This window comes from Cynocephalus volans, chromosome 16 (assembly GCF_027409185.1).
Source record: "Cynocephalus volans isolate mCynVol1 chromosome 16, mCynVol1.pri, whole genome shotgun sequence".
In the NCBI taxonomy this organism is placed as follows: domain Eukaryota; kingdom Metazoa; phylum Chordata; class Mammalia; order Dermoptera; family Cynocephalidae; genus Cynocephalus; species Cynocephalus volans.
Genome location: NC_084475.1, coordinates 18,937,951 through 18,951,504, shown reverse-complemented (window position 1 = coordinate 18,951,504; position 13,554 = coordinate 18,937,951).

Genomic DNA, 13,554 nt, shown 5'->3' with positions numbered 1-13,554 from the left:
ATGTTTGGGGAAGTGACCGGGCCACGTGCTCCAGTCCCTCTGGGACAGGCTGAGACTTCACCAAAGGTGGAAGAGTGCTCCTTGGTCCCAGGTGTTTCTTCCATCACGGACACAATGGTCAGAACCAGCCCATGGGACACTTGCCAGGAGGAAGAGAGCAGACAGCACTGAGTGACTCCAGAGAGGTCCCTCCCCTCTCTCCAACCCTAGCAGGCAGGCACATGCTTGCTCTTTCGTAAACACACTTAGCATTTTGGAAACAAGTCCCAGCAGCCCCAGCCAGGACCTCACAAGCAGTCGGCCACCCAAGCATGTCAAAGAGACAATGGGAAATAAAGGCAGACATTAAACAGCCCTTCCTTAAAAACCTTAGATGTCGTCTGTCTTGTACATCCAGAGACACAGCCTCTGTTAGATCAGCCTTGCGCCTTACTGGGGATAAGTTCCATCGGACTTGCAGCAGAGATGATTTGCTGTTGGCAAGTCTGAGTTCATGGCCTTTCAGTACCTTTCCTTACTAGGAATCAGAGAAAGGTGGGTGCCTGGGTGTCTTCCAGCACAAAGGCCAGCAATGATGCTGAAATCTCTTTGAACATTCTTCACTAAAATGCCCTGTTTTACTAAAACCGTGCATTCCCTTAGATAGAGTCCATAGCTCTGTGGGTTACTTTTCAGTGTTTCACGTTTTCAGGTATTAAAAGGTTTAAAGGTCTGAATCGTAACTTCAGTCACTCATCCTTTAAAAACGTCTCCCTCATCCCCGTTCCTCTCCCCATCTTTCTGCTTTGCCCCACCCCCCACCTTCCCTGTAAGCTCAGACCTGACTCCGTGCTGGGAGGGGGATGTTCGGTGTAATCGCTGGTATAATTGGATTTAAACCTTCCGTCTTGCTATTTATCTTCAACTTGTTCCCTCTCTCCTCTCATTCTGCTTTCTTTCAGATTAAGTATTTTTTATGATCCCGTGATTGTCTCAGTGGCTATTCCTCTTTTTTGATTCTTACCAGTTACTCTAAAATTTATAGTTTATTAACTACTTGGTATTAATAGCTGCCACAGTTGGGAAAGTTACTGTACAAAATACATAAGTCATTTACAATGGGTATTAGTCCATTTCTGTTGCTTATAACAAAATACCTGGAACTGGGTAATTTATGAGAAAATGAAATGTATTGCTTACAGTTTAAGAGGCTCAAAAATCCAAAGTCCAGGGAACACATCTGGCAAGGGTTTTCTTTGGTGGTGGCTTTTTCAGCAATGCAGGGGTCTCACGTGACAGAAAATGGCAGAGCAGAGAGAGAGACTCTCACATGCCCTCCCTTTAAAGCCCTCAGAACCACACCCTGACCACCATTATTAATCCATTCACTGTGGCATGGTCCTACAATCTAATCACCTCTTTAAGGCTCCACCTTTCAATTACTATAATATGATTTCCCATCCTCCCAACAGTCACAGTGGGGGCCAAGTTTCCAGTACCTGGAACTTTGGGGAACACAAGTTTCTATGAGTTTCAGGGGGACATTCAATCCAAAACACAATGCCTGTAATTCACTTGAAAATACTCCAGTACAATTAGTGTGATGTCATTTATGTGCTGGGGAGTTGATGCTTTTACCCCAGGAGTCATTGACTAACTTGCTCGCCCAAATGCACAGTCCAGGGGGGTTGGCTGGGATGTCAATCATGTCTGCAGGACTGCTTTGCTGATTAATGTTTGTCTAATAAAGGCCATTCTGTGTGGTAGACTCTGGCCTGAAACTTGCTTTTATTGTCACCCGATTGCAAGGTTGTAAGGGTCTAACCCTCTCCACTCAGACATTTTCAGTAGCTACTGTCATCAGTGAAAATAATTTTCTAGTTGTGCATGATGTGGTCATAGCAGAGCCTGCTGAGTTCCAACAAGACCCAATGGGTAGCGTTACATCATTGACTTTGTTTATTACATCATGATATTCATTTTCCATTCTCATTGACCAATTACACAATTTTTTCCTGAAATTTGACTAGTAAATTTTCATCTCCTTCATGTCAGTTAGGTTTTCTTGTAAACTAACAGGAAGACATTGTGTTTTAAAATGGTCAGCAAATTGGTTAAAACACCACTAGCCCTTGGAGGATTTCTAAAGAAGCAAGAAAATTATTTAAAGTGTACAAATATGAGAATTTTTTATAGGTAAAAGTTATATCATATTTGGCTACAAAATCAATATAACCATGAAGATAATTCCCAGCATCTCTTTTCAAAATAGTAGGATCTATACACAGGAAGAATTTATTTCAAAAGTGGTTATTTTCTCATTCACTGTTAAAATGTTATTTTTGCATTACAGAAGAATATTGTGAGTGTATGTATGTGTGTGTGTGTGCAAATATCTGTTGGGCAAGAATTTGCTGATTAAAAGCTGCAAAAATTTGCTAAGAGAAAATTTGAAAGACCTAAATAAACAGAGAGATATACCATGTTCATGGATCAGAAGACTCAATGTTGTAAAAGTGTCAATTCCCCCCCAAATGACCTATATATTCAATGCAGTCCCAATCAATATTCCAGAGGTCTTTTTTTAAAAAAAATAGAAATTGACAATCAGATTCAAAAATTCTTATGGAAGTGCAAAAGACCTAGGATAACCAAAACAACTTTAAAAAAGAACAAAATTGGAGGACTTATACTACCTGATTTCAAAATCTACTATAAAGTTACAGTAAGCAAGACAGGGTGGTATTGGCATAAATGTAGACAAATTGGTCAATGAAACAGAATAGAAATAGACACTCACATTTATTTTCAACAAAGGTGGTGACACAATTCAACAGAGAAGAGATAGTCTTCTCAGCAGATGGTGCTGGAACAATTGTGTATCCACATACAAAAGTGTAAACTTCCACCATATCTCAGATCTTGAAATTGATACAAAATGGATCGTAGACTTAAATATAAACCCTAACACTATAAAACTTCTAGAAGAAAACATTGGAGAAAATCTTTGTGCCCTTGGGTTAGACAAAGATTTTATAGATACAACACCAAAATCACAATCCATACATAAAAGATTAATAAATAACTTCATCCAAAATTAAGAACTTCTGATCTTTGAAAAAAAACCATCAAGAAAATGAGAAGTCAAGGTTGGGAGAAAATATTTGAAAATTACATATCTGATAAAGAATTTACATTAATAATACATAAAGAATTTGCAAACCTTAATAATAAGAAAACAAATAACCTAATTTTAAAAATGCACAAAAGATTTGAACTGATGCTTAACCAAAGGAGCCACGGATGATGATATAAACATGTGAAAAGTTGGTCAACATGATTAGTCATTAGGGAGATGCAAATTATTATTTTTTTTTTCTTTTCTTTTTCTTTTTCTTTTTTTTTTTTATTATTATTATTATTATTTTAAATTTTATTTTGTCGATATACATTGTGGCTGATTATTGCTCCCCATCACCAAAACCTCCCTCCCTTCTCCCTCCCCCCCTCCCCCCCAACAATGTCCTTTCTGTTTGCTTGTCATATCAACTTCAAATAATTGTGGTTGTTATATCTTCTCCCCCCCCCCCCCCGGTTTGTGTGCGTGTGTGTGTGTGTGTGTGTGTCTGTGTGTGTGTCTGTGTGTGTGTGTGTGAATTTATATATTAATTTTTAGCTCCCACCAATAAGTGAGAACATGTGGTATTTCTCTTTCTGTGCCTGACTTGTTTCACTTAATATAATTCTCTCAAGGTCCATCCATGTTGTTGCAAATGGCAGTATTTCATTCGTTTTTATAGCTGAGTAGTATTCCATTGTGTAGATGTACCACATTTTCCGTATCCACTCATCCGATGATGGGCATTTGGGCTGGTTCCAACTCTTGGCTATTGTAAAGAGGGCTGCGATGAACATTGGGAAACAGGTATATCTTCGACTTGATGATTTCCATTCTTCTGGGTATATTCCCAACAGTGGGATAGCTGGGTCGTATGGTAGATCTATCTGCAATTGTTTGAGGAACCTCCATACCATTTTCCATAGAGGCTGCACCATTTTGCAGTCCCACCAACAATGTATGAGAGTTCCTTTTTCTCCGCAGCCTTGCCAGCATTTATCGTTCATAGTCTTTTGGATTTTAGCCATCCTAATTGGGGTTAGATGGTATCTCAATGTGGTTTTGATTTGCATTTCCCGGATGCTGAGTGATGTTGAGCATTTTCTCATATGTCTGTTGGCCATTTGTATATCTTCCTTAGAGAAATGCCTACTTAGCTCTTTTGCCCATTTTTTAATTGGGTTGCTTGTTTTCTTCTTGTACAGTTGTTTGAGTTCCTTATATATTCTGGATATTAATCCTTTGTCAGATGTATATTTTGCAAATATTTTCTCCCACTCTGTTGGTTGTCTTTTAACTCTTTTAATTGTTTCTTTTGCTGTGCAGAAGCTTTTTAGTTTGATATAATCCCATTTGTTTATTTTTCCTTTGGTTGCCCGTGCTTTTGGGGTCGTATTCATGAAGTCTGTGCCCAGTCCTATTTCCTGCAGTGTTTCTCCTATGTTTTCTTTAAGAAGTTTTATTGTTTCAGGGTGTATATTTAAATCCTTAATCCATTTTGAGTTGATTTTAGTATACGGCGAGAGGTATGGATCAAGTTTCATTCTCCTGCATATGGATATCCAGTTGTCCCAGCACCATTTGCTGAAGAGGCAGTCCCTTCGCCACTGAATAGGCTTGATGCCTTTGTCAAAGATCAGCTGACAGTAAGTGTGTGGGTTGATTTCTGGATTCTCTATTCTATTCCATTGGTCAGTGTGTCTGTTTTTATGCCAGTACCATACTGTTTTGGTTATTATAGCTTTGTAGTATAGCTTAAAGTCAGGTAGTGTTATGCCTCCAGCTTTATTTTTTTTGCTCAGCATTGCTTTGGCTATGCGTGGTCTTTTATTGTTCCATATAAATGTCTGGATAGTTTTTTCCATTTCTGAGAAAAATGTCTTTGGAATTTTGATGGGGATTGCATTGAATTTGTATATTACTTTGGGTAGTATGGACATTTTCACTATGTTGATTCTTCCAATCCAAGAGCATGGGATATCTTTCCATCTTCTTGTATCCTCTCTAATTTCTCTCAGCAGTGTTTTGTAGTTCTCATTATAGAGATTTTTCACCTCCTTGGTTAACTCAATTCCTAAGTATTTTATTTTTTTGGTGGCTATTGTAAATGGGCAGGCTTTCTTGATTTCTCTTTCTGCATGTTCACTATTGGAGAAAAGAAATGCTACTGATTTTTGAGTGTTGATTTTGTATCCTGCTACTGTGCTGAAATCATTTATCAATTCTAGCAGTTTTTTTGTAGAGGTTTTAGGCTGTTCGATATATAGGATCATGTCATCTGCAAACAGGGACAGTTTGACTTCATCTTTTCCAATCTGGATGCCCTTTATTTCCTTCTCTTCTCTGATTGCTCTGGCTAGTACTTCCAACACTATGTTGAATAGGAGTGGTGAGAGTGGGCATCCTTGTCTAGTTCCTGTTCTTAAAGGAAAAGCTTTCAGCTTTTCCCCATTCAGGATGATATTGGCTGTGGGTTTGGCATATATGGCTTTAATTATGTTGAGATACTTTCCCTCTATACCTAACTTATAGAGGGTCTTTGTCATGAATGAGTGCTGAACTTTATCAAATGCTTTTTCAGCATCTATAGAGATGATCTATTGAAACTAATGAAAACAATGATACATCATACCAAAACCTGTGGGATACTGCAAAAGCAGTATTGAGGGGAAAATTTATTGCATTAAACGCTCACTTCAGAAGAATAGAAAGATGGCAAGTGAACAAACTAACACTTCACCTTAAAGAACTAGAAAAACAAGAACAATCCAAACCTAAAGTTAGCAGACGGAAAGAAATCATTAAGATCAGAGCAGAACTGAATGAAATTGAAAACCAAAAAACAATTCAAAAGATCAACGAATCAAAAAGTTGGTTTTTTGAAAAGATAAATAAAATTGACAAACCATTAGCATGGCTAACAAAAAAAAGAAGAGAGAAGACTCAAATAACAAAAATTAGAAATGAAAAAGGCGATATTACAACTGATTCATCTGAAATACAAGGAATCATTCGAGACTACTATAAACAACTATACGCCAACAAATTTGAAAACCTGGAGGAAATGGATAAATTTCTGGACACACACAAGCTCCCAAAACTGAACCGTGAAGACGTAGAAAATTTGAACAGACCAATAACAATAAAGGAGATTGAAGCTGTTATCAGAAGGCTCCCAACAAAGAAAAGCCCAGGACCAGATGGATTCACAGCAGAATTTTACCAAACATTCAAACAGGAATTGACACCGATTCTTTACAAACTATTCCAAAAGATTGAAACGGACGCAAATCTCCCAAACTCATTCTATGAAGCAAACATCATCCTGATACCAAAACCAGGTAAAGATATAACCAAAAAAGAAAACTACAGGCCAATATCCCTGATGAATATAGATGCAAAAATCCTCACTAAATTACTAGCAAACAGAATACAGCAACACATACGAAAAATTATTCATTACGATCAAGTGGGATTCATCCCAGGGATGCAAGGTTGGTTCAACATACGCAAATCAATAAATGTGATACACCATATTAATAAACTCAAACACAAGGGAGATGCAAATTAAAATCACAGTGAGATGCCATCCATATGTACTGGAGGGGCTAAAATTAAAAGGCATGATCATGTCAACTGCTTGTACGGAAGCATCAGAACCCTCATACGGTAGTGTATGAACACAGTTTCTGAAAAAGTTAGACCTGACTATAAGATCCAGTCATCTGACTGCTAGATATTTACCCAAGAGGAACGAAAACATTTCCACACAAAGGCCAGTGTGCAAATGTTTATAGGAGCTTTAGTCAAAATAGCCCCCAACTGGACACAGCCCACCCGTCCATCAACTGACAACTGGACAGACAGACTATGGTCTATACAATAGAATAGTACTCAGTAATAAAAGAGGGGACTATCAATAGACACAAAAATATGGATGAATTTAAAAAGCTTCTTTAAGTGAAAGAAGCAAGACACAAAAAGCCACTTAAGTATGATTCCATTTATATGGCATTCCGGAAAAGACAAAATTATAGGGTCAGAAATCCGATTAGTGGTTGCCAGGGGATGTGGGTAGGGGAAGGGGATTGACCACAAAAGGGGAGAAGGGAATGTGGGGGTGATGAAGACATTGAACGCCTTGATTCAGGTGATGTTACATCATATACACAACAATAGTGACCATGTACATTTGACAAAGCTCTTCAAACTTTTCACCTAAAAAGGGCAAATTTCACTGTATGTAATTTATACTTCAAAAAACCTAAATTTAAAAAAATGTCTGAAAACAACTTAGACTTCCAAATCAGGAAGTGTTTAACTGATTTTTTTTAAATAAAGCACATTTAATTACAAAGCTTCTTAAAGTCCTAACATATTAGACATTTTAAAAATTAGGGCTGACTGGTTAGCTCACTTGGCTTAGGGCATGGTGCTGATAACACCAAGGTTAAGGGTTTGGATCCCTATTCCGGTCCCCTGCCAAATCAAAACCAAAATAAGTAAATAATAAATACCATTTATTTCACCTCCATCGTCCTTTAAAATTGTCTCTTTCTGTATGCTTCACAAAGCACATATCAGTACTGCAGACCGTGAACATAATTCACAGACAGAGACATGTGCTGGGGGCACGTGCTCCAGCGCTGTTCACAGCCAAGGATGGCCCACTCACCAAGTGGGGGGAGCGGGGTCTCCCGAAGTGCCCCCAGCTCTTCCGCTTCATTGGTTTCATCACAGATGCTGAGATGTGGCTGCTGAGAATGGAGCCGAGGAGCTGGATCATGGATTTAAGGGCTCTCTGGCTCGTGCTTCATGAGGAAATGACCGTTGGATGAGGACATATTTCCCCACAAGGGTTCAGGTACAGGTATACGGCAAAGACCACGAAGCAACTGAAAGATCTTGAACATAACCAGCACCATTTTAGGCAAGGCCAAGCACAAAATGGCCCCCAACCCACTTCCCTTTACGAGAAGCCTCCGTGACTTCTGCAAAATAGAAATTTTGCTTCTGCAAGGGCGCAGTTTTCCACCCTGGTCGCATAGCTTCTGCGTTAGCATAATGCCCCTCCTTGATTGTATCAGCCAGCCCTTGGTGCCCTACAGTCCATATAAGCCCCCCACCCCACACCTGGTGCTGCCCTCTGTTGTGAGCACAGCCCAGCGGATTCTTTTCCTTTAATAAAGCTTGATTGGTACCTGGCGTTTCAGCTCACTTTCTTTCAGCAACCACTGTGCAAATTCAGGGACTTAGGAGACATGAATTGTACATTTCCTGCAATCCAGTGGTCCTGGCAACAATGACATGGGACATGTATAACCTATGGGACTCCTGGGGGTCACTACCGACAGATCTCTGCGGGCAAAGCAAAGCCTCCTTGGTAATCATGCAATTGCCTTTTCTAGGGCTTACTTGAGGCAAGTAAATATTTTGAAATGCTAAGTAAGGTTTTCCTCTTCTTATTTCCTTGTGCTCTGAACCTCCCCACCCACCCCATTGGGCTCACGGCCTGGCTACACACGCTGCCTCCTGCAAAAGCGGTTATAAGATTCTGAACCTGGATAGAGGGGTTCAGAGAAGACGAGGGGAGGGCTGAAGCCCACGGAGGTGGCTGAGACAGTGGGTGGTGGGTTTTTAAAATCAGCATCGTGAAGCCAAAGAATGAGGGCAGCTCGGGGGAGGTGGCCTCTAGGCAGAGTGACTTTGTTTTGTTTTGGTTTTTGAGATGGCGGATTCTGTGGCATATTTGCACTTTGCTGCTGAGGTGGTAAAGAAGAAGTTGGGGTGCGGAAAACTGCAGAGAAAAAGTTTCTGAGAAGGCAACAGGGAGGAATAGTTTAGAAACAGGAGTTTACTTCTTTCAGTTAAGGTGACTAAAGAGGTACCCAATCTGGCCCTCTGCCTGTTTTTATAAATAAAGTTTTATTGGAACACAACCACATCTATTCACTTACATATTGTCTATGGCTGCTTTAGAACTGCAATGACAGAGTTAAATAGTTGCCACAGAGACCATCTGGCTAGAAAAGCTGAAAATACTCTCTGGCCCTTTACAGAAAGTTTGCCAACACCCCCTAAGGTAGGCTGTGAACTTGAAGGAAGGTTTGGGGGCAGGCCTGTCAGGCCTCTGTGAAGTCCGGGTAAGAAGACACCACGAGAGGCTGCGTGTTCAGGGTTTTTGCATTTCAGAAAACGCAAAAAATTTGTGAAATGCCAACCGCAGACAGTTCTCCCCACGGCAAGGCGACTGTTTTCCTCTCTCAGGAAGTCGTTTTCTTGAGATCAGATGTAGCCAGGAGGCCTGTGAGTCACAGTGGTGACAGGGGCCAGCTCTGTGCCTGCCCCCGCCCTTGGAATATGGGAAGTCAGAGATCACCCAGGTATGGCCCTGCGGGGGCCACAGCCTGGACAATGGCTGGATGGTGGCGGGAGGCAGAAAGGACTCAGGGGCCAGGTGGCCTGGTCAAGGGGGCAGGAGGGGAAGGAAACCGTTCTACATGTCAACATTTGGGGGTGCTGAACAAAGTGAAGCACAGAATCTCAGATTTGTCACCCCTCAGGATCCCAAAGTCAGGGGGTGGGTTGGGGATAACGAGGTCATCACGGGCGAATCGTGGGGAGCAGACGCACCTTTCCAGTGCTGGGCTGAGGCCAGTGCCTCCCTCCTGTCCTCTGCCACCACCAGCTCCCAGCCTGTGAACCGGCATCTCAAGCACCGCCTCACAGTGCTCTGGGGACACGGGCAGTGGGAGCAGGGACACGGCCGCAGGGGCTGCCACCTGCCTCCTGGTTCTGCTCCAGGAGAGCGTTGCTTCCTAGTCAGCTCTCTCCATGCAGAGTTCTGGCATTTTAAAGGATGACAGAGTGAGACTGCACCTTCCTCTTTCCTCCCCTCATGACAGAGGGCCCTGAGCACAGCCAAGGGAGGGAAAGGGCGACCTTCAACCTCCCGAAGTGTCAGACAGAGGGGCCCGGGATGTGGGGAGAGCTGGGCACTTTGGCTTCTGGCACTTTTTGTGGCTTCTTGGGGTCAGAGTCATGCCTAGAGCTGCTGGTGGGGACTGGTACAGAGTGGGGGTGGGGTGTTCCCAGTGATTTTGGCCTGAATATGGCCGGGGGTGGGCAGCCCAGGATCTTGAAACAGCAAACACATGGGGTGGGGAGCAGGGGGCAGCTGAGGGAAGCCCCCGGAGCCTGAGCTCCCACGTTGAAGCCAAGGGTCCACTGTGGAGACGGTCGTGTTTCATAGTTTCGGCAGGAGTGATTCTTGATGGGAAGTGGTTTCGTTTTGCCCTTTCCTATAGGGGACATTTGGCAACGTCTGGAGACATCTTTAGCTGTCACAACTGCACAGCTGGGGGCAGGGTTTTTAGCACCTACTGGGATTTAGTGGCAGAGGCCAGGGACGCTGCTCAATGTCCTACAGTGCCCAGGGCGGCCCACAGCAAAGCACCGTCCTGTTGAGAATGTCAGCAGTGCCCAGGTGCAGAGACCCTGGCATAACAGTTTTGCAAATATTTTATAATATAGGTCTTTAATTATTTTATGCTTTAAAAATGTTGGCGTAAACGGTATGTTCAAAATTTTATGAGCATGTAAAATTGTTTTTGTATATTGACCTTGTATCTGGAATAGCTGCTAAATTTACTGATTTGTTCTTGTAGCTTTTTGGCAGATTCCTAAAAGTTTTCTAGGTACACAGTCAGATCATCTGTGAAAAAAAGACAATTTCCTCCTTTCCATTATGGGTGCTTTTTAAAAAAATTTTTTTAAAATTGAGATATAATTTACACATCATGTAAATCACCCAGTTAAAATAGGTTTTAGCATACTTGAGTCATGCAACCATCAGTCACCACAATCAGGTTTAAAACATTTTCATCACCCCCCAAAAAGCGTAGTACCTACGAGTAGTCACTCCCGCATACCCTTCCCCCTCTCCCCAGCCCCGAGTGATCACTAGTCTGGAGAGTTGCCTGTTCTGGATATTTCATACAGATGGAATCGCATGACACGTGGCCTTCTGTGTGTGGCTTCTTTCACTGAACGTCATGTTTTCCAGGTTCACCCACGTTGTAGCGTGTGTCAGTACTTCATTGACTTTTATAGCTGACTGATATTCCATCATATGAATACACCACATTTTATTTATCCATTCATCCACTGGTGGACATTTCGTTTTTCCCCACTTTTTGGTTATTATGTATAATGCTGCTATGAACATTTGTGTATGTTTTCACTTTTCTTGGGTATAAACCTAAGAGCGGAATTGCTGGGTCATGGGGTAGCTCTACAGTTAATATTTTGAGGAACGTCCAGACTGTTTCCAAAAGCAGCCGCACCGTTTTACGTTCCCAGCAGTTGTGGATGACGATTCTAATCTCTCCACATCCTGGTCAACACCTGTTGTTATCTTTGTGCTTCTAGCCACAGGAGGCCTTTCCTTCCTCTTTCTTGTCTCAATCACTGGTGGAAACTCCAGCAATGTGAAAAAGACGTGGTGAAAACGAACAACCTTGCCTTTTACTCCATCTCAGGGGGAGAGTCACCTGGGAAGCTTTTTAAAAAGTCCTGATACTCCGACCCACCTGCAGACACCGCCCTGAACCTCTGCAATTAACTTTCAGCTGCAGCCGGAGTTTAGGCTTCTGGACTTGGTCAGGGTCCCTCAACCCTCACCACTATGGCAGCTTCTCCCCTTCATTAAAAAATTTGACATCACACATACAACATAAAATTTACTATTTTAACCATTTTAAAGTATGTAATTCAGTAGGATCAAGTACATTTGCAATGTCGTGCCACTGTCACCTTTATCTAGGTCCAGAACTTTTTCATCACCCCAAAGGAAACCCATTAAACAGACCTCCCAATTCTGCCTGTCTCTGTGGATTTACCTATTTGGGACATTTCATTGTATGAAATCATACACTATGTGGCTGTGGCTTTTTCTTTTTAATATCATGTTTTAAAAGATTTCTGTCATGTGTGAAATAATTGATTTGTTTTCCTAGTTTTATACAAAGACATACGTCTTTTTATTCAAACACACCGTTTTATTCAAAGACACATGGCCCTGGAAACTTGCTATAACTCTACCGAAGTGCGGGGTCTCGCTGTTTTGGTTAGTACTGAGCAGGCTTCTCACAGGTGTGTGTCCCATTTTTGTGTGTGGCTTTAAACCATGTCAGTGACGGCTCCAGCACCTTCCCGGTTTCTACCACCCCATCTGTGCAGCAGGTTTCCCACGTCTGCTCTGTGTCTATGAATCCCCTGGGAGTCAGATACAACTTAGGTTCTGACAGAGTAGTCCAGGTTGGGGTTGGAGACTGTGTGTTTCTGACAGTTTCCCAGGAGATCTGGTCAGAGGACCACACTTTGAGTAAAGAGCTCTGGGGCTTGAACACCTTAAAATAAAACTTTGCAATTCAAGTGATCTCTTGAGGGGCTGGGCCAGCAGCATTTAGTGTATTGGAAAACCAGGTTCTAAACCTGACTCCACTAATTACAAAACAGGGGGTCTGGAGAAAGTTCCTCGTCCTCTCTGGGCACCATAAGGGAATTCTCCTGGATTCCTGACAGGTCCCCAGGAAGCAGCCCAGCACTCGTCTGTCTTCCCTCCTGCTGGACACAAATTCTGCTTAGCACAGTGTGGCAACAACTTTAGGTTTGCCCGGAACTTTCTGGTTTTAGTAATGAAAATCCCAAGTCCTGAGAATGCCTCAGTCCTGGGCAGACAGGTTGATCGGTTGCCTTGAATGATTCGTTTTTAGCACTACTAAAGAAAGATAGGACAGACAAAAAGGACTGTTGAGTTTCACAGTTCCTCATTTCTTAAGACACCTTCAGGGACGGAGGCCAGACGGAATGGAAACGTGCTTTGGGTAATAGACATTCCCAGATCCAGATTGCGCCTCCACTGCAGTGATTGTGATTGACGGGGGAGTCTGGGAGGTGCCCTGCAAGTGGGCCCGGGGTGCGTGGCTGTCCCTGCTTCCTGTCTGCATCCCGGATAATCCTCTCGTCCCTGATGGGGGGGTCTGGGGCTCCAGAGACGAGCTCTGTCACAGCAGAATGAATGTCCTTGGGGTAGATTTAGAGACAGACAAGCATGAGTCAAACCACAGGCAGGAAATCTCATTTCCAGACCTTGTCCAATTCTTCTTTCCTGACTCATTACATACAAAGAACATTTAGTTTTGCAGACAAGGCTGAGAAAGCCTTACAGCCAGAGTTCAGACCCCAGGGCTGGGTGGCTGCCTCTCTCCCTTCCCTCAAGTTCACCATTAAACTTGAGCTCTTCTGCCAAGTGGCTGACACTCAACAGAAATGCAGGGGCAGGAGGGAGTGGTGCTATCTGAGGTCACAGCCCAGTGGCTGGCAGCATTTTGCGGTTGTTTTGATTAAGAGATTGCGCAGAACACTTGATTTTCATCTTGGAGATATCTTTTCCC